Raw genomic sequence first — 22,922 nt, forward strand, 5'->3', positions numbered from 1 at the left:
AGAGTGATTATCCAGCCACACCCTTGGTGTTCTCTCTAGGATATGCTTTCTCAAGTTGTGATTTCTTTTTGCTTAAGTATTTCTTCAACTTATCTCTCTCCTCTCACATTTTACTATAAGTAATAAGGAGAAGCCAGATCACACCTTCAACACTTTGATTAGAAATCTCTTCAACTAAATATCCAATGTCCTCGCTTGTAAGTTCTTCCTTCCAATAAACACTAGAGCGCAATTCAGCCAAATTCTTTGCTAGCTTATAACAAGGATCATCTTTCCTCCACTTTCCACTAGCATGTTCTTCATTTCCACCTGAATTCTCACAATCACCTTTAACGTTCATATTTCTACCAGTCTCTTCAGGGCAGTCTAGACTTTTCTAGCATGTATCTCAACACTCTTTCAGCCTCAACCCATTACTCAGTTCTAAGCCACTTGCACACTTTCAGCATTTCTTAGAGCAGCGCCCCACTTCACAGTACCAAATCTGTATTAGTTTGCTTAGGCTGCTGTAACAGAATTCTACAGATTGGGTGGCTAAGTAACAGAAATTTATTTTCTTACAATTCTGGAGGCGAGAAGTCCAAGATCAAGGTGCCAGCAAGTTTGGTTTTTGATAAGGCCTCTCTTCCTGGCTTGCAGACAGCTGCCTTCTTGCTGTGTCTTCACATGGTCTTTCTTTTGTGCATGCGTATGTATATGGAGAGAGTGGTCTCTGTTGTGTCTTCATCTCCTTATAAGACACCAGTCCTATTAGATTAGGTCTCCATCCTAAACCTCACAGAAGCATAATTACCTCCCTAAAGGCCCTATCTTCAAATAGTCACATTGGGGGCTTCAACATATGAATTTTGAGAGACACACCTGAGGTCCCTAACAGTGGGTTTTGTAGAAATGCATGTAGCAGTAAAATATTGGGACTGCACATAGCTGCTTTAGTGTTCATGCTACTCTGACTCTCTGCCATATTTTTGTTGTTGTTGTTGTTTTTAAGAATACTATTAGTAGCATTTACAATGCAACTAGTTTAGTTTAGCTGCTTCTGGAGATTTTGAAAGCTTGTGAGAAATAGAGCTATTACATTAATTTTGTCTGCACTTCTGTGAAGCGTGAAGTCGTGTCATGTTTTAAGGGTAATACCTTGTCTCATTCAAAGAGATGTTTAAAACTGCATTCTACAAAATGCTTTTAAACAGCTGAGGAAAGATGTTCATATTCTCAGAGGACATGATTTAAAAAATCATTCACTGTGGTTTTGAAATCTACAAGTATATAGGAAAATTGTTGATTTTTCTGACACTTTTCTGGGATTATTAATATAATATAGACCCAGACATATCTTTGGATATTGTAAATTATAAATTTTTCCGCTACACATTAGGGTTTTGGTTTTTGGTAGTGATTTACAACTTTGTTAATCCCAGGTTTTCCCCTACAGTATTGGAGGAGATAATAGAAAATACTCTAATTTAAAGCATAAACACGTTACTCAGATTTTTAGCAATTAATTAAGAGTAGGTGTTGTCTGGTTGTATGTGTACAAAACATGAAGGAACGTTTAATTTTTTTCTAGTAGGCTGATAACTCATAATATTTTGTAGTTATCTAAAGTCAGCGAATTTCCTTGCCCCCTCTTATGCTGGCTTGGATTAAAATAGGAGGAAAGAAGAGGAAGAGACTTGGTTGGTCCATGAGGTTGGGATATTTTGGAGAAGAGGATTGATCAGAAGTTGTATGTATTGAAGACCATGTTGATTTCATAAATCTTCTCTTAAAAGCTTTCAGCTGTTTAGAAGTCAGCGTCCCTATTTCTGTAATTGTTTTGACAGGTGGAGGTAGTGGTGTAGTCTTTTCTGTCTCTTGCCCGGCTCTTTTGTCCTGAATTACCTATATATGTTGTTTTAAAATGAGAAACATCAAACTTCACTGGTCAATAGGATCCAAGACTACATGTGGGGGACTTAGGAACAGCTAATGCAGAGCTAATTGTAGTAAAGACAGCATCTGATCTCCCTTTTTAGAGCAGAGACTGATATATAACAGTTCCTCCTGAACTGTCACTTCTGGTCCCCATTTGTAATGGGGAAATGAAGTGAATGGAAAATGTTTCCAAATGAAAATGAGATCGTAAATCTGTTAAAAGCGGGTGGCTGCCGTAAAAACACAAATACAGACAGTATATGAGCAGTAGTGAGGTGCTCCAGAACTAGCAAAAAATCAACTTAGAAGAAATCTCATGTAAGCATAAATTGTTTTTAAAAAGCATAGCTTCATTTTAGATCAGAAAGGAAGAACAGAATTTGACAGCCAACGCTTATAAATACTATTCACATAATTAAAGACTGTATAAAGTGGATAAGTTTTGTCAACAAGAGATTTGATGGCATTGTTAATAGGCCCAAGGGAGAACGAGATCTCATGAACAGAAAAGACTGTCGGGTCCCCCAATATCTACGTTACTGTGGTGGTGTAGAGTATGGTAAAGTTGGTTCTTCTGACTGTCAACAATTGATACCACTCTCCATTAAGATCATGTAACTAACTTACCTTGTTTGAATTCTACTCCACTAAGAAAGCTGTGTATCAGGAGAGGCTAGGTTATGCTGCAGAATAAATAGCTCCCAAAGCTCAGTGTGGTTTAACACAACAGAAATGATTAGGTTACTGTTTGCCCATGCTGCAAGTCCAGAGTGGATTGGTGGTGGGAGAGTTGGGGGGGAGTGTCTCTGTTTTATACAGTCACTCCGCGACCTTATACCTTACAGCTGTATGATCTGAAACACATGGCAGTGACACAGTGCTTTCTATCATACAGGAAGGGAGTCTTAGAGGGTTCATGCTGCTAATTAAATACTTTGGTTTGGGATACTTGTTGTTTCTGCTCACAGCCCATTAGCTAAAACAAATCACATAGCTCCCACTAACTGTAATGGAGTGAGAAAATGTCCTTATCTCGTGTGCATCAAGACTGGATATCACTGAGCACTGGAAATTTCAACCACGTCAGCCCTCGTGCTCACTAAATATTCAGTTCACTTTTCTTCCCCAATACAGACTATATTAACTCCCTCCCCAAGGGGTACAAGCTGACTTTCTATCCAGTTACTGCATCTACTCAGTGTCTAGGATTTCTTGGTTAGTGCATAATTTCTACATTAAATCTGAAGAAGGCTTTTCTTCTCTAGGAGACCTGTGAAATAAAAATGCAAGTTATTTGCACACACACGCGCACCTCACTTGCCACCACACATACCTATTATATAATGGTAGACTAGTTAAATACCATAAACTCTTCTGTCTAGAAAAGGCAAACATGGAAGGAAGACACTTCGGAGTCACTGGTCTGTAGCAATTCTGAAATCCCTCACAACAGATACTGGAACACCCTGGGGGAGCAAAATACTTCTTGATTAGGGCCTGATTCTACCTTGTTGTTGTTCATTGCTTCCATAGGCCTGATTTTGCCTTCTGGGGGTGGGGAGGGTGGTCTTCCCTTTATCTTCCTTAGCTACTATGAGTGGAGAATAGAGAATTTGCTGTACCTGGGAACTAGGCAACTCTGTCTACCCGCTTCTTCCATATACAAGGTTGGGAGCCAAAGGGTCATTTCAAGACTTCAGCTGATAGGCTGGTTCTCTTTAGCAGCACAATTCTGTACAAAATCCAGATTTCTTATCTGTTTGTTTCCAGTCAGTTCTATGTGCTAATAATAGTAAACACACCCCTGTTTTTTTCTTTTGTTTCAAAACCTGGTTCTCAGATCTGCTACATTGATTTGCTTGCTCACTCCTATAGGTCTCTTTCTGGACATAAAGAAAGTTATTTTGGGACTGGCTGGCTTCTGTTGAGAGCTTTACCTCTAATCTTATCTTTTCCTCAGTCATTTTATTCAAATACAATGATTTAATGGATACATTATATGTTCTTTCCCCGAGGCAATTTAATTTTTTAATAAAAGGTTTCTGGTCTTATGACCTTCACCAGAGTCTATGGGTGTTGAGAAGCAGTTAGCTCTTGTAACGTTGCAAATCTGAAATGTCTGGAATCTCTCCATTCCCCTTCATTTCTTCTTGAAAACTGGATAATTCTTTTCGGAGCTCATCTCTCTCTTGAATACGTTGTCCAGTGCAGCCAGTAATAACCAATGTACATTGCAAATGTTTTGTTTTCTTATCTCTTCTAGAGCTGCAAGTTCATTAGGCAGGTGATCTGCCTCCCGAGGCACCCGAGCAAATGCATTACCAAATATTTTGCCAGTGTATAAAATACATCATTATCTTTCCAGCCCTTAAGATCAGTTCCCTCACTGCTCCCTGACCACTAAACCAAGGTCACATGTTTTAGGTTTTTGCTAGAGAAGCATCCTACTTCTGGTACCAATTCTATGTAGTCATTATGGGCTAAAGTTATGCTGTGCTAACAAGCCATCCCAAAACCTCAGTGGCTTCACTGAAGGATGTTTCATTTTTTTGCTCACACTGAACATCTATTGTGGATTTGTGGGAGACTCCCTCTGCTCCACATGGTCAGACTCAAGCCTGTGGATGCACCACCATCTTGTAGCTGTTTGCTCGCCTACACTTGATCTTCTTGGTGCCATGGTAGGGAAAGAAAATATTCAGTGGTCTTGCACCAGTAGTTAACTATTTATTAGCAGCCTATAACTAGTCATGTGGCCCTGCCTAACTATAAGAGGGGAGAGAAGTTCAAGCAGGAATGTAAAAAGAAGGACTTGTACCATACATCTGAATAGTTGAGTTACAAATTAAGCTAACAAACTAACTAAAAATATATGCTATCGTTCCCTAGACAAATTTATTTCATGTGACCTGGAAAACCAGGTTTGAATGTGGAATTCTTGAGATTTTCTGCATCTCTGCAACAGGACAGTGTAGGGAGAGCTGGCCTGTCTTCTCTTTGCCTCATGTTCCAGGCCCAGTTCTGCACCATGAAAGGCACACATTTGAGCTGTGTTCGTACCCCTGCAAACAGCCACCCCTGGCCATCTCGTGGACCTGGGGTTGCGTACACAGTGGTACAGTCTACTCTCAAAAACGCAGATCTGGGAAATGGGATTGTGTAGTCCCTGGTAGCAGGCTTGAAGCTCTTTGGACAAGGAATTCCATGGTTCCAGGAACATAGTGTAAGAGGAGAGTCTGGGTTTAATGGCAGTTCTAAGCCAGTGTAACCTCTGTGTGCCCATGAAGTGAGAACAGGAGATGGGTGAGCACACAAGTCTGTACCATACCTGCTGCTTCTAACTTAGTTCCCTACGTAAACAGAGCTAGGGAGAGAAAATGTGCTGATCACCAAAGTTGAGTATCATGTCTTAACAATTGTAATTCTCATAAAGCCCCATAATGATATATAAATCAGTTTCTTACATGTTTGCTCATAGCCAATTTTCATCAATCCTAGGTTTTCTGCCCTTGCGGAGGAATTGGGACTATGTCACATCCCTCTGAGTAATGCTCTTACCTTGCTACCATGTGATAGGAGCAACTAAGAAACTATGCGATCTAACCACGATGAAGGGCAGGTAGCCTGGGGTACGGAATCCAGGCTTCCTGTACAAATGCTGGCTCTACTAGTTCTTAACTCTCTGATACAGGCAAAGGTTTTATTCTTTCTCTGCCAAAATTTTCTTATTTGTAAAAAGGGGATAAAGCCTCCTATTCTCGGGTGGTTGTGACAATTAAATAAAATAATATATATCAAGTGCTACACAGAAAATATTAATAGGTCAAGCAAAGTCCTTTTTCTCACTTAAAAAAAAGATGAAAAACAATGAGATATTACAAGCGAGGAGGGAGGTAGGATCCCTGGAAGGTGAAGTGTTTAGACTAATATCCTGAAAAGTGCTTTGGGGCAGCCCTGGGCTCCTGCTTATCTCCAAGGGAAGATCTGTCTTTGCTATCTCAACGTAGTAATCTCTGTGAGTTTCAGTATACTTATTTTTTAAGTGAGGATAATAAGAACTGCTTTGATGACCTTGATAAGGACCCTTTGATAGAGTGGTGGAGATAAGAGCTAGGGGAATGCGTTGGAAAGTGAATAGGAGGCGAGGAAATGGGGATTATCTGAGTTCTTAATTCTTTTCAGAAGTTAGTCTGAGGAAGTTAGTCTGGGAAGATAGTAGCTGAAGAGAAGTAAAGTCAATGAAGATTTTGTTTATTAAAGTTTGGGAAATAGCAGAGCATCGTATATTGAAGAGAAGTATCTGTAATAGAGAGAGGAAGATAACGTAGAGGAAACTGAATGGAGAGGTATGGTTGACCTTCGGTGCTAGGAAGGGAAGTAGGTCAGTGTTGGAAAGATGAGATTCTTTATCCAATAGCTTTTGTTTTCTCAGTGAAGCATGAAGTGAGGATCTTAGCAGAGGGATGTATGCATGGGTGTTGGGAATGAGGAAGCCAATTGGTAGATAGAGAAAGTGAGAAATAACAAGAGTGGGGAAGTGTCCTGGGGTTGTTAGGCAGGCTCTAGAACCCAAATGAGTCCGAGTTGCAGGGTTAGAGTGAAGTCACTCCCTGGCTGCGGCCCCATCTCTGAACCCTCCCTCTCTATTTCTACTACAGTAGCCTTTTCACTCTATTGTTTCTGTGCATTTTAAATGTCCCCTGAGACACTCTCCAGTCACACTGAGCTGCCTCCCTGGGCTGTCCAAGTTATCTCCAAAGTACTCATTATTATTTGGTTAGTTCTCTGATTACAAAATTGTATGGTTTTTCAGTCGTCTACTCTGGCTTTCCCCCCTAGTTCTTGTTATTTTTGGTGTCAGATTTTGTAGAGAGTGAGGTCTTTCAGAAACGACTGTATTATCTTCATCTCTATATAAGGTCATTGCAATGGACTGAACGTTTATGTACCCCTAAAATTCATGTGTTGAAATCTTAACCTCTAGAATTTGAAAACCCTGTAATGTAGGTTAATAAGCTATATTATTTTCCCGGCAGGTAAATGAAATTTAAAGCAAAGTACCAAAATATACCCCAGTATTGGGTCCTGCTTTTCAGTGAAGGTCTTGATTCCCTCCCCATCTCAGGATCCGGGTTCCTGGAAACCAGAACATCTAAAATAGATCCAGTCTGCCGTTGTGTTGGCTGTGATTGTGCTCAGCAAAGGCATGTCTTAGAAATGTGTGCGTGTCTGTTCTCTGAGAATTTAATGATACAAGAAAAACAGTGAACATGAATGTAGATGTTTGAGCTGCGGTAACATGCAAACAAGACAAACGTGAAAAATGCAATTTGGTAGAATGTTTTAGAATGAAGAACCTCTGAAGAGCCATGTAAGTTTCCTGCTTATACAGTATATGCCACGGTGACTGTGTTTAGCAGTAGAGTGAGTAAGAGGGGAATTAGTGCTTCAGAGCCATCACCATTACTTACCAAGTCTTACTTGGAAAACTTTCATTGTTTGTTGTAGAAACCAGTGGAACACAAAATGACTTGATTTCATCAGAGATTTCTTTGAGGGACAGTATAGCCCAGATGCTAAGAACCTGGACCCAGGTGTCATGATCAGCCATTTGCTAGTTGTGTGACCTCACGCAACTTACTAAACCTCTTGGTATCTGAGTTTGCTCATGACCGAAAAGGAATAATAATGGTGTGTATCTCATAGGGTTGTTAGGAGGATTAAATGAGATTTTTTGTGTGTGTGTCTGTGTGTACACACACACATATATATATATAATATATACATATTACGTAGATTATACCATAATAAACACTCAGAAGTTTGTCAGAAAGATACTGAAAATAGTCCTCTATCAAAAATGGACAGATCTAGCAGACTGAAAAGCAGTAAGGACATGGCTGAACCTAACACCCATCAATCAACTAGATATAATTGACATATATAGACTATTTTATCCAACAACAGCAGAATATACATTCTTCTGAAGCCCACATAGAGCATTAACCAAGATAGGCCACATTCTGGGCCATAAAACACAATTTAACAAATTTAAAAGAATATAAATCATACAGTGTCTGCTCTCAGACCACAATGGAATTAAACTAGAAATCAATAATAGAAAGACAACTGGAAAACCTCAAAATACATGGACATTAAACAATACACTTATAAGTAACACGTAAGTCAAAGAAGAAATCAAATGAGAAACTTTAAAATATTTTGAATGAGAAGAAAATGAAAACATAGCTTATCAAAATGTGTCAGATGCAGAGAAAGCAGTGCTTAAAGGAATATGTGTAACATTGAATGCATGTGTTAGAAAAGAAGGAAGATCTAAAATCAATAATCTAAGTTTCCACCTTAGGAATCTAGAAAAAGAAGAGCAAACTAAATCTAAAGAAAGCAGAAGAATAAAGTAATAAGAATTGGAGCAGAAATCAATGATCAAAAACAAGAAATCAGTAGAGGAGAGCAGTGAAACCAAAAGCTGTTTCTTTGAAAAGATTGATAAAATTAATAAGCTTATAGTGAGGCTAAGAAAAGAAGAGGGGGGATACAAATTGCTAAGAAATGAAAGAGGGGACATCACTTCAGATGCCTTGGACATTAAGAGGATAATAAAAGAATGCTATGAACAAGTCAGTGCCCACAAATTTGATAACCTAGATGAAATGGACCAACTCCCTAAAAGATACAATCTTCCAAAACACACAAGAATAGGCAATCTGAATAAGCCATTATCTATTAAATCAAATAAATACCTAATTACCTTCCAAAACAGAGAGCACCAGGCCCAGTGAGTTTAATGGTGAATTCTGCCGAACATTTAAGGAAGAAATCATGCCAATTCTCTACATTCACTTCCAGAGGATAAAAGCAGAGGGAATATTTCCTAATTCATTCTATGAGGCCAACATTACCCTAATACCAAAACCAGATGAAGACATTACAAGGAAAGAAAACTACAGATCACTATCTCTCGTGAAGTTAGATTCAAAAGTCCTCACAAGATATTAGCAGTCACATCCAACAACGTATAAAAGGAATTACACACTACTGTTTAATGGGATTTAGCCCAAGTATGCAAGTCTGGTTCAATATTTGAAAAATCAATTAATGTAATCTATCACATCAGGCTAACGAAGAAAAATTGCATAATCATGTTAATAGATGCAAAAAGAGCATTTGACAAAACCCAACATCCATTCATGTTTTTTTTTTTAAAAAAAAAGGCTCAGGTTTTTAGGAATACAAGGGAACTTCCACAACTTGATAAAAAATATTTACAAAAAAAATCCCTACAACTAACATCATACTTAATAGTTAGACAGTACAACATCTCCCCAGATCAGAAACAAAGCAAGGATATCCCTTCTCATCCCTCCTTTTCAACATCATACTTGAAGTCCTAGCTTATGCAGTAAGACAAGAAAAGGAAAAAAAGTATACATATTAACAAAGTAGATATAAAACTGTCTTTCTTCACAGATGACATGATCATCTATTTAGAAAATCTGAAAGAATTGACCAAAAAACTCATGGAACTAACAAGCAATTATAACAAGTTTGCAGTATACAAGGTTAATATGCAAAAGTCAATTGCTTTCCTATATAGCAACAGTGAGCAAGTGGGATTTGAAATTAAAACATCTTCCCCTCAATTCTGCTGTGAATCTAAAACTGCTCTTTAAAAATACTTTAAAAATATATATTGAAAATATGGAATCTGTGAGTTTAGACAATACTTTCAGCTTATTTTTCACCTTTTGATTTTTGAAGTAAATAGTATATGTGATGGTAACAATGAGAAAAAACTACAGAGAATTTGTTCCTTAAACCAAACTCTGTAATGTAGAAAAATAGAACTCTTTATTCATGATTTGACATATAACCAGGGAGTCGTCTCTTATGGACTATACTTATTGTTCAGAAATGGATGTTATTTTAATGTTAAAAATAGATTTGTAAGGTTTAGGGACAGAAGGGGGGTTGTCGGGAACGAGGTGGGTATGTTTATAAAAGGGCAATATGAAGTTCACTATCTTGACTGTGGTATTAGGTATATGAGCCTACAGGTGATAAAGTTCGATTGAACTAAATATACATACACACAAATAAGTATAATGAGACGGGGGAAATCTCAAAAGACCAGTAGGTTGTATTACTATAAATACAATGATTGTGCTAATTTTTCTTTGGTTTTGTAAAATGTTCCCATTGGGGAAACGGAGTAAACCACATGTGAATCTGCAGTTATCTTAATGAAATTCAATTTTAAAATGCATATGAAACTATTATATAACACTAATAAATAATTTTTATTTTTAGATTGTTCCTGCCTGATTGATAACAGTCATCATTGGCTTTTGTAAGTTGATGTTTTAATTTTTTTATCTTTCCCCTCGACATTTTGCATTTTCTGATTATATGAGAGTACTTTTCCAGAGAATCTGGAGCAAAAATTGAAGCAAAACTTTTAAATTATTTGGTGCTTATAAGATTTATAAGTCTGTTTTACATTTTCTGATACCATTAGGTGATAAATAGTTATTTTGAGGAACTTTGAATTACACATCTTTGGCTAGGGCCATCTGTTTCTTTGGAGGACTTCCTATCAGGTTTATGATTAGTGGGAGCAAAGTGCTATCTGGGGAGCTGATGTTGTGTATACACACGTCCTGGTGGACATCAGAGTCTTCACTCAGACATCTTTGTGACAGATGGTAAGAGGGACTCATTACCCTGGGAGAAAGGCACTGGTGTGAGCGGTTTGACTAGTGAGGTGAAACGAGTTCTGTTTCATTTACCTGTGAAAATCTGGCAATTAGATGAAATGAGAGATGGATTCCAGATTGGGAGAATTTAGCTTTATTCCCATTTGAACATTTGGAGTAGCTATATTTCTGTTCCATAACTTTTTCTTTGTACTATATTGGGAAAAATTTAGAACTCCTGTTTTAATAATGGGTAGTTTTTTTTTTTCAGTTCAGTGAAATCCAACCTTTTGCAGTAGTGTGATCATGTTGCTCTGCTCCAGTAACTGCAGTGCCTTTCTTTACAGAGGCTGACAGCTTCTACATGGTATGGGCCCCCATTACCACTGACCTAGCCTTTTATTGCTGCCCCCCACTCACTGTTTTAGCCACACCAATACTCCTGTTCCTACACTGGCATTTTGCAGTTACTATCTCCAGAGATAGCCACGTGACTTGCCTCTTTACCTCCTTCAGATCTTCACTAAATTGTCTTCTCCTCAACCGGCCTTCCCTGATTAGCCTATTTCAAATTGCCACTGTTTATCCCTGCCTTATCCTCCCAGCACTTCCTGTCTCTTTATTATTTTTTTAGTCACCATCTGTAATATGTTTTCCTTGTTTGTCTCCCCTTCATTGGAAGATGAGCTCCATGAGGGTACAAATCTTTTTGTGTTTTGTTCACAAATATGGGAATGTGGGATGGGGAAAGGGATACTTACTGGCTTTGCCTAACATGTCATTCTTTTCTTGCTGCATCCTGGCCACAGAGATGGGTAAGTGACTCAAGTTGAGGCAATCTTTGTGTCCTATCCTTCTGCCTTCTGGTATCCTTGTTCTGGATGGGCATGTGGTCCAAGCCAGGCCAACGGGACTTTTACCCCGGGACTGTGATTTTTCTGACTGGAGGTGGCAGTCGGGAAATACTTCATATCTTTTTGTGGATCCTCTTCGCTTTTAACAGACCATTAGACAAAAGATAGATACAGCCATACACTATAATGACATTAGGAAGCACTGCATTATACAGGCATACACTATAATAATATAATGAATAAGACTATCACTATTAGAATTCTAATCTCAGAATAGTTAACATACCAAGTTATTAATGCGTTGTGACAATAATTAATACAAGAAGAATATTAGAGCAGATACAGAGGACAATCAGAAAATTTTAACAGAATGCTATATAAAGTTGTACACAGATAAACTTTTGGTGTGTAAGACTATAACGAAGGTTGGTTTAATCCAGTTTGCTTTTCTGTTTGACTGATACAGTCTTCCTAACAGTTATGCAATAATTACTTCCATGCTATATAATTTTCATAGCTCAGAAAGATAAAGAGGCTTATACAACCCTCATTAAAACCTAATAGCCAGCTCAAACTTTTTTTTTTTTTAAGATTTTATTGGGGAAGGGGAACAGAACTTTATTGGGGAACAGTGTGTACTTCCAGGACTTTTTTCCAAGTCAAGTTGTTGTTCTTTCAATCTTAGTTGTGGAGGGTGCTATTCAGCTTCAAGTTGTTGTCCTTTCAGTCTTAGTTGTGGAGGGCGCAGCTCAGCTCCAGGTCCAGTTGCCATTACTAGTTGCAGGGGGCACAGCCCACCATCCATTACAGGAGTTGAACCGGCAACCTTGTGGTTGAGAGGACGCGCTCCAACCAACTGAGCCATCTGGGAGCTCAGCGGTAGCTCAGCTCAAGGTGCCGTGTTCAATCTTAGTTGCAGGGGGCGCTGCCCACCATCCCTTATGGGACTCGAGGAATTGAACTGACAACCTTGTGGTTGAGAGCCCACTGGCCCATGTGGGAATCAAACCGGCAGCCTTCGGAGTTAGAAGCACGGAGCTCTAACCGCCTGAGCCACCGGGCCGGCCCAGCTCAAACATTTTTAAATATTTACCTGTTAGTTATGAGAATAAATATAAAAATCTGCAAATAAGATTTTAAAAAGAACTGTCTACTGTGACCAATAGGACTTACCCCCAAGAGTACAAAGATTATTCAGTATTTGGGAATCTTATATATAAACTACATGATATCAATACTTTTTTTAAAGTTTGAACTCAGAGTCCCATGGAGCATTTAATAACATTTAGCACCCATTTCTGGTAATACCTTAGGAATACTACTTTATTATAGTGGTACCAAATATTTGTTTTCAACATTAGCACATTTCTTATTAACAGCGAAACCCACAAACATTTACACCAAAATCAGGAGTAGTGACATGATGTCTGCTAACACGGTTGTGTAAGTTCTAGCCAGTGCAGGGAGACAGAAAAGTAACAAGTATGGTTATTTAAAAAAAGGTGTTAGTACTAAAACTAGTACTTGGTAAAAGTTTTTGGTAAAAAACTCTTTTTTCAAGTTCTTGGTAAAAAAATGAATAGATCTTGATACTTTTAGTAAATGGTTCCTAATACCATTTTGTTATAGAGGACTTAGAATGTTCTTTCAGAATTTAGTTCCAGAAACTCTCTAAGGGCTATAAATTAGGGAGCAGACAGCATGGTTGAGAGCACAAGTTTTAGAACCAAGCACAACCTAGCTTGAATTCTGGCTGTAATGCCAGTAAGTACATGACTATGAGCAAGTTAATGAACCCTTTCTTAGCCACAGTTTGTCATTTATGAAATTGAAATAATAGCTGTGAGATTTATGAGAATTAATTGAGGTGATAGACCTGGCCATTAGCAACATTCAGTAACTATTAACCTTTTAACTAATTCTATATTGCTTAGTATTACAAGCTTGAGGTACTAGTAATAAACAATTTTACAATGTACTTTATAGAGAAGACAATCTTTTATTATGTATATCATATATAGTAAAATTAAATATATATGTATATGTATGGAAGAGAACACGACTAGGAGACATGGGCTGCTCTGTAATGTGACCCAGCAAGTCACTTTTTGCATTTTTTGAGCTTTTAGGTAATCTCTACATCTCACCAAAGTGGACAAAATGAAGTGAGATAATATAGATGTGTCAGTATTTACTTCTAAGTATAAAGCAAGTATAAGGACATGGAATTTGATACTGAGGAGACTTCCACCATGACGTCCAGCCATGATGTAGTAACAAGAACTGGACTTGTTCTCCTGCCTTGAACAGCCCCAAAAAACAACAACAACAAAACAAACAAACAAACAAAAAACAAAGAAAGGGAGGGAGGGAGGGGGAGAGGGAGAGAGAGAGAGAGGAAGAAAGATAGAGAGGGAGAAAGCTCTCCATAAAATATATGAAACAAAGGTTTTCAGACATTGGGCAACAAGCAGCATAAGAGGTGAACCCCGAGAGAAGGGAAACAGATGATGTGCCCTTGTGTAAGAAGGAGAACCAAATACAGCCCAGTGATCACCTTGAATTGAGGGGATAGAATTAGTAGTTCAGGGAGGCTGAGGCAGCTAGAATTTGCAAGACAGGGTACCAGAGAAGAGAGAGTTGCACAAAGAGAACACTTGAGCTCTTCAGAGAGTTCCCCTGGAGTCTTCAGCAAGTGCTGATTAGTGCATGCATGTAAGAGAACTACCCAAGGCTGGGAAAAGAACCACTGGAAAGGGAAAGGTAGCTCATATGGCTGGGAAGTGTGTTAACCCCACCATTCAGAGTAGAAAAACGTTCTAATACAAGTGACACTAGATGGAGTATCAGAAGGGTATTGCCTCAGTAGTGAGGCAAAATTCGTCCTAGAATAAAGGTTACTTTGCTCCTTCCTAAAAACATCTTAAAATAAGCCATTAAAGAGGGATCATAAAACTTTTTTTTAAAGGGCCAAATGGAAAATATTTTAGGATTTGCAGGCCATATGATCTCTCTTGTAACTACTAAGCTCTGTCGTTGTAATGTTAAAGCAGCCATAGACAATATGTAAATGAATGGAATGGCTGTATTCAAATAAACCTTTTTTTATAGAAATAGGCTGTGGGCCAGATTTAACCTGTGGGGTATAGTTTGCAGGTTTAAAGAGTCAAATTGTTTCCAGTAGCTTAACTCCCAGAACAGAGCTCAGGAATATTTGAAGAAATACAAAATATCCAGCTCCTAACAAGGTAAAGTACACAGTGCCTTAGTATTCAATCAAAATTTACCAGGTATGCAACGAAGCAGGAAGATTCAACAGTGAAGAGAAAAATCAATCAATAGAAATAGACTCAGAAATGACATAGATTTAATAAAGATATTAATGAAGAAATTTAATAGATTTCATTTAAATGAATTAATAAGATTTTAATAAACATATACTAAACAAAGATATTAAAACAGTTATTATCACTGTGTTCCATGTAGAAAGATAGCATAATGTTTGTTAAGAATAGACATAAAGCTACAAAAAGATCCAAATTGATCTTTTAGAGACAACACAAACATCTGAGATGAAAAACACTGGATAGGATTAATAGTAGTCTACAAGTAGTTGCAGGAAGCAAGATTTCCTGAACTTGAAAACGCTCCAATAGACATTATACAAACTAAAACACACACACACAAACTGAGTAAACAGAATAGCTTATCAGTGAGCTGTGGGATAACTTCTGTCACCCAAATATATGTGTAATTGGAGTCTTCAAAGGAAGGAAGGAACAGAAAAAACATTTAAAGAAATAATGGTTGAAAGTTTGCTATATTTGATGAAAACAATAAGCCCACATACCTCAGAAGCTCAATGAATATCTTGCAAGTACAAAAAAAAAAAGAAAAAGAAAAAGAAAAATCACATCAAGGCACACCATAATCAAATAGTTTAAAACCAATAACAAATGGAAGATTTTAAAGCAGAGAACAAAGACATCATAAATTTGGAGAAACAAAGAATGACATTAGGCTTTTCATCAAAAGCAGTACAATCCAGAAGATAATGGAGTAACATCTTTAAAGTAATAAAAGAAAAACTGTCAACCTAAGAATCTATAGCTAATAAAAACACACTTCAAAAAAGATAGTGAAATAAAGACTTTTTCAAGCATACAAAAGTTGAAAGAATACATCACCATTAGGCCTACACTACTGAAAATGTTAGGAAGAAGGACAATACCAGGTGGAGAAAAAGAGCACCAGAAATGGTAGCCATCTAGGTAAATCTACAAGATTTTTAAAATTTAAATCTTTTAAGGAGGATAATTGGTTGTTTAACAAAAATAGTAACAATGGAGTTGGGGTTTATAACATGTGAAATGTACAACAATAATTGCACCAAGGTCAGGAGGGGAAAAATTGAAATATAAAATCATTAAGTTTTTATACTATATGTTAAGAGGTATAATAGTGCTTGAAGGTACTTTGTATTAAGGATATGATTATAAACACTAAATCAACTGCTCAAACATCAAACCACAGAGTTATAAGCCAAAAGAGGTAAAATTAAATCAGAAAACAGTCCAAAAGAAGGCGGAAAAAGAAAAGGAAAGGGGGAACAGAGAACAGATGGGACAAATACAAAACAAATAGCAAGATGCTACATTTCAGCCTAACCGTGTCAATATCACATTAAGTATAAATGGTATAAATACTCTAGTTAAATGACAAATGTCAGAATTTTTTGAAAAAACAAGAATTAACTATATGATGCTTGCAAAAAATGCCTTTCACATATATAAAGATACAGATAGGTAATAAGCTAAAAGATGGAAAACAATATATATTTTAGCACTAATTTAGGGGGGAAAAAGACTGGAATTGCTATATTAATATCAGACAAAGTAGAAATTAGAGCAAAGAATATTGCCAGGAATAAAGAAGGTTCTTATATAGTGATAAAGTAGTAAAGTCATCTAGGGGACATAATCTTAAATGTTCATGCACCTAATAATAGAGTTTCAGTATACACAAGGAGAAATAGACAAATTCACTATTATAGTGAGATTCCAACACCCTTCTCTCAATAGATGATAGATCAAGTAAATAGAATATCACTAAGGAAACAGAAGACTCGAACAGCACTACCAACCAACTGGACCTAATTGACATTTATAGAACATTTTACCCAACAACACATTCTTTTCAAGTGCACCCAGAGCATTTATCAAAATAGACAATATTCTGGATAAGAAAACAAGTTAATTAATTTAAAAGGATTTAAATCATATAAAGAATGTTCCCTAACCATAATGGAATTAAGTTAGAACAGAAAGGTATCTGGTAAAATAGCTTATGACTGAACAGCACACTTTCAACTAACCCAGGGCACATTCTAGGCCATGCAAATCACCTTAAATTTAACAGGATAGAAATCATACAAAATATATTGTCAGACTACAACAGAACTAAACTGGAAATCAATAACAAAAAGAAAGCTGGAAATTTCTCATCTTTGGAAATTAAAACCCATGGGTGAAAGAAGTTTCATGAAAAAATTAAAATTTTAAACAAAATGAAAATACAGTTTATGAAAATGAGTGGGATGCAGCTAAACCAGTGCTTAGAGGGAAAATTATAGCATTAAATTTATGTATTAGGAAAGAAAATCTAAAATCATTAACCTAATGTATCCACCTTATGAAACTAGAGATAGAAGAGGAAATTAAACCTAAAGCAAGCAAAAGAAAGTAAATGATAAAAATTAGAGAAGTCAACAAAATTGAAAATAGGAAAACAGTAGAGAAAATCAGCAAAACGAAAAGCTGGTTCTTTGAAAAGATCAGTAAAATAATAAACCTCTAGCCAGACTAACCAACAAAGAGAGAAGACATAAAATACTGATACCAGGAATAAAAGAGGGGCCATGACTACTGGATATTACAGGGATAATTAGGGAATACTACTAACAATCCCTGCCCACAAATTTGATAAATTTGATGAGATGGACTAATTCCTAGAAAGATATATACAAAACACCAAAACTCATTTGAGAAATAGATTACCTGAACAGCCCTGTATCAATTAAAGAAATCAAATTAATAGTAAAACAAAACAACACCAGCAAAACTTTTAAAAAATAAAACACTAGACTCAAATGGTTGCACTGGTGAATTTTACCAAATAACCCATGTGACAAAAAAGAAATGAAAAGGGAAATTAGAAAGTATTTTGAACTGAATGAAAATGAAAACTTATTTCCAGATAACTAGAATGCAACTATAGCAGTGCTTAGAGGGAAATTTATAGCACTATGTTCCTATAAAAGAACAGTCTCAAATTAATAGCTCAATATAAGGAATTTCTAAAATTGTCTTCAAATATCTGAATGCTTTTGTTAAAAAACATGTTTGTTTCATGTTATTGGAAAAACCATTAGGGGTGGTTATAAAAGGGTAGCTGTTAGCTCTTCATAGGAAAGAGATAACCATCAGACTTCCCCAGCTACAGGCTGTTTCTTTAGCAAGACATGTTCCCCCACATATTCTTAAGGTTTCTTTCCAACTATTAATTTCTGAGACAGATGGTATTAAAGGAATAAAAATATTTTGCATGTTAAGAGGCTATAGATTTACACACACATTTAAAATGATGTATTATATAGTATATAATGCAATACAAGAATGAGCAGTATTTTTAACGTCAGAGAACTGTAGAATTAGAAGTAGCCTTAAGTGGGCTTTATACAGGTTATCTAATTTTATCCTTCACAAACCCTATGAGAAAAGGTATTATTATTCATATTTTATAGATGAGGAAACTGAGGTTCTGATAATAGTTAATTGCGTGATTTACAAAACTACTAAAAGGTGACACTAAATTTTAAATATGGATCTGACACCAGAGTCGATACACTACGTCTTGGAATGAGTGCTGCAATGCATTGAGTTTAGAAATAGATTTTGATTACTTGTTTAATATAACTGTGGTGAGAAAACCTCAGTGAATAATTATATGCATACATGGTACCTCTGTACAATGGAAACAGGATGAGATTTAGACAAAATACTTAAAGTTTACTGTGCTACTTATTCTGTGACTTTGGCCAATCAGTTTTTTACCTCTCGAGCCTATTTTCCTCATTCAAAACCAGAAATTAATAAACTGTATGTCAGCTGGTTGCTGGTTCTGTCTCCGTTATGGAAGACTAGGAAGATAGAGAGGCCCAAAATGGACCAGTGCCAGAATCAGCTTTAAGCTTCCTACTATAACTGTCCCACTGCACCTACTAAGAAGCTACATTTTCTATGCAGCTTAGAGTTCTGTATTTTCAAATTCATTTCTGTCCCAACCTGACAGTAGGTGTAAGTCTTCTCCTTGAGGGCTGTTCAGCACGCTATACAAAATGGTGTCTTTGGCTGTCAAATGGTGACAGGAGCTCCCAGGTCAGTCCTGAAGCTCAAAAGATGGGCACGTGGGGAGGTTATATTCTGTGTCAGGGAATGAGTTCTCCATACCTTTCATTCCAATGTTGTTTATTTTCTTTTTGGTTTAGGAATTTTGAAACTTAACCCATCTATTCCCATGTTGACTCAGGATTAGAAACAGAAATGGAGTGGAGCACGATAAAATGAACACATTTTGTTACAGGTTTTCATGGAGGTTGTGTCAAAGAAGCAGTTCAGAATTCAGTGGAGACCTTGGAAATCTTTTAATTACATCTGTTCAGTGTACATAACCAATCAGGGTAATCCATTTTCTTTCCTAGCCCCTCCTCACTCCCACAAACACACACACAGCTCATTCACACACAGACTGTCATTTAGGAGCTTGGATTACCAGTTTGGGTGATTACGTAGCTCAAATCAAAAAGCTAACTGTTCTATCTCTGGTCACGGTTTTGTTTTGCAAACAGAATTTACGCAAACGGACTCTTTCTTTAGGTCTAGCGGCCTTCCCTGGAGATCAGCCCTGAGGGTAGCCCTAGGAATCACAGCTCTAGATTCATCACACCTCCGAGTTCACTGGGTGGGAGCCAATAAGGACTGCACCTATAGCCACACTCCTCTCATCAGTACAACTGTTAGACTGAGAATAAAGTGTCCCCGTAGTTGGGGTACGGTGACAAAAAAGAAATTGCAGATTAAGTGAGACCATCACTTGTGGGATTGCAGGATGGAAAAAGAAAGGGAGAGTGAGCAAGCGAAGTTTATTTATGGAATGTCAGGGGGCCATTGAGGCTCAGCAGGCCCGAGAAGCGAGGACTTCCCTTGGTGCTTGTTTTCTCCCTCTGACCTTGGATGAACTAGCGCGCAGTATATTATGCCGGGCGATTGTGCTGGTTTGTCATGGTTAGCATTCTGGACTGTCACTGGAATGTAGGAAACGGATGAATTTGAATTGAACCATGAGGTGGTCTCCGGGCCCTCTCCTTGTCTCAAGGAAACCTGTCGCTGTTTGTCTGGGCCTGGCCTAATGAAAGCAATGGAGGGAAAGAGAGGTGGGCCTTTGATCTCTTTGTTGCAGCTGCTCCCTGGGAACTCGCTGAAATCAATGCCCTGTTTTCCTGAAGGAATGAATGGCTCTGCCTAACTAGCTTTGTGAAGCCGTTGGGGAATTCACTGCCTCTGTTTATTGACAGCTGAAAAGGAGCACATGGGGAGGAATGGACCTTCTTGTGAAAACCAGGCACAAGGAAAATTAGACCTCAATTTAACACAGAGGAATTTGGAAATTCACCCCAAAGGAGACGGTGGTTTCTCATGCTTACATTAGAATTACTCAAGTTTGGGGCTAGTGTGTAATGAACAATGGAGGTTCTGTCACAACTATGTTATAAGTAGGAATATGGTATGCATAATAAATGATGTTAAGTAGAAGTTGATTCAACACCCTCCTTCTTTTTTTAAACACAGAAGTAGAGGAAGACAAATATTAACCATGATATAATCAGGTGATTCTTTTATTTTTGCCTTAAGAAAACAAGTGATATTTAAAATAAGCATTATTAATATAATAACACTAAGTCTCTAGAGTTGTGTCTTTCATTCACCTATGTTTCATTACGTCTTTGACGTTTGTATCTTTCACGAATGCTAGTTATTAATGTCGTTCTGGATCATATGTGTTCATGGGATGATTACGATAATACATTTATTTTTATAAACTTACCTTCTTGGGATGTTTTAACTGAAAGTCTGTATCAAACATAAATGAAAATGGCTAACAGACCAATATAGCATTTGCAATTAGAACAGTTCATAAATCCTAAAATTATTGCCTTACTTTTGAGAACAGAGTAAGGAAAAAGTCTTGAGTTTATCATAAGGAAACATCACCATACTTTCTTTTCCATCTCCCCTCACTTGCTTGATTTCCCAGAAAGAATTTATGGCTTCTTCCTTCGGCCTCCAGCCCTTTGTGCACACCTCTATTACACCACTTAACACATTGCCCCGAAGATCTTTGTTTAGGTGTATTCTTTTAGTTGGAAGTAAAGCAGCTGTGTCGTATTCATTTTTATATGTCCAAGCCCAAAAAAGCTTTTGGCTAAGTGAATGGGTGCTGAATGAATGGGGATTGATAGCTCCCTGTACGTTACTGTGAATGTAATTACTTATCCAGGCTTCAACGGCAAATACCCCATTTTAGGAAAACCTGATTGATCTATTGTTACCTGATTGGTACCATAGCTTTAAAAAACAACAACAATCTTTCCTTTATGGAGAATTATTAAACAGGTTTTTTGTTGTTGTTGTTTTTTGTTTTTTTGTGGGGTTTTTTTGTTGTTTTTTTTTGATTTGGCAACTTTGCAGGGCAGTCCATCAGCCTCTGATCGGGAGGCATAAAAGTGCATGGCATTGTCCTTTTCAAAGCCAAGGTCTCCTCTCTAATATTCCTTCCTAAAAATAAATCTTAACACAGTCTTTAGATATTTTCAGTAAGAAGATGAAAAAGCTTTTAATTTAGAGTTTTGTAGACTTTCACTTAACCAGATTTAGTGATTGAGATGGATAAAGCTCCCCTTTCACATGATTTAATTCTATAATGTAATATTAACGCAAAAGAAAACATCCTTTGACAATTTCTTTAACCAGATTTACCACCTCTGTATGTGCTGAACCCCTTATCAAAGGAAGCAAACAAACACCTTCACTTCTCAGTGAAAAGTATAAGGGCAATTCTGATTCTAAAGCACCATCTACTGTGATTTCACAGGACGGACCCCAGGCCAAGCCCAGTTACTGAGCTATTCTCAAGTTAAAACCTATTTCTTTTTAAACCAGAACTTTAAGTGGGAAATAGTTGTCAACATTCTTTGGGAAAATAACATCTTAAAATTATAATGGAAAATTTTAGAAAATGTGGAGGGGGGAAGGTAAGTAAGCACACAAGTACAGGAACTTGCTAATATTTTACTCTCCATGTTATTTTTACCACAAGATTAGTTTTAAAGAAATCTGGTTTCTGTTTTGATTAAAGATAGGGATGAAATTTAAAATACAGGTTTACAAATCTGTGAGTTGCGGTAGCAGTCTTGTGGAGGAATGGGGGTTTGCATGGCTCATACAAACGGGATTCAGCAGGTTGTGATTCTCCGGAGATTTCAGATTCCTCACAAAACAGGAAAATTACTATGGCCTTGATCATTGATAGACTCTTGCCCCCATCAGTATTAAGTTGTAGATAAGAAAGCAATAAGCATAGCACTTAGGTTTTATAACTTGGCTGCTCAGTCCTTCCAGTTTTCTGGAAGTAATTTCATGTGACATCATACCAAAGTCGGGAGGGGCAGAGGGTGGAAGGAAAAGAAATCAAACCACACTTTTCCATTTGATGTTTCAGCTGTTAGAGGTGAGGCATATCTTTGTCTGCATTGATAGAAAGAATTACACACAAGCCAAGGAAGTGACTGCAGGTAAAAACTGTGTTCTTGCTATGTTTACAGAATCAGATAATTTCAACTACATGGTCTTCCATCAAAGAGACTTTTTCTCAGGACTGATAAGACTGCTGTAATAGCCGTGAAGAATTTAAGAGTCAAGCCCTCAAAATAAATAGATTTAGAGATCAACATATATTAGGTCTCTGTATTTATGTGCATGTTTTTTTCCATAAACAAACTATCCAGTAGAAAGATACCAGATACTTCCCTCCTTTGAAGGCTTCCTGTCCATCCAGACTGAGCACATAAAGCAACCCCCAGGGGAGGCTTATCTAGTCACTGAAAGGGGGACATCCTCCTTATGGATTAGACTGAATTGTAAGAAAGACTATTCTGAAATATAGACTCATTGCACATTACCTTTACTGGGTGTGCTTACTGTCAATAAGTTCTGCCCTCTAGGCTTCTCCTTTTAGTGGTAGCCTTGTTTTTGAGGAGGTGGGGGAAATGGAGGTAAGCAAAGGTGTTCTTGCTTTTTGGGCTTTTTCGTTTGTTTTT

The 22,922-nt window shown here is 37.3% G+C and overlaps 1 protein-coding gene across 16 annotated transcripts in view; it reads left to right on the plus strand.

Moving 5' to 3' along the window:
• PLAGL1 (PLAG1 like zinc finger 1) overlaps positions 1-22,922 on the plus strand; it is a 105,461-nt gene that overhangs the window by 51,899 nt on the left and 30,640 nt on the right. For all 16 annotated transcript variants that reach the window (XM_088795424.1, XM_088795421.1, XM_088795429.1 and 13 more), the window contains one exon: positions 10,249-10,288. The gene's annotated coding sequence lies outside the window, so the exon portion shown is untranslated. The remainder of the gene's footprint in view (positions 1-10,248; positions 10,289-22,922) is intronic.

Source organism: Rhinolophus sinicus, chromosome 2, assembly GCF_057876585.1.
Source record: "Rhinolophus sinicus isolate RSI-liver-muscle chromosome 2, RSI-T2T, whole genome shotgun sequence".
NCBI classification, from domain to species: domain Eukaryota; kingdom Metazoa; phylum Chordata; class Mammalia; order Chiroptera; family Rhinolophidae; genus Rhinolophus; species Rhinolophus sinicus.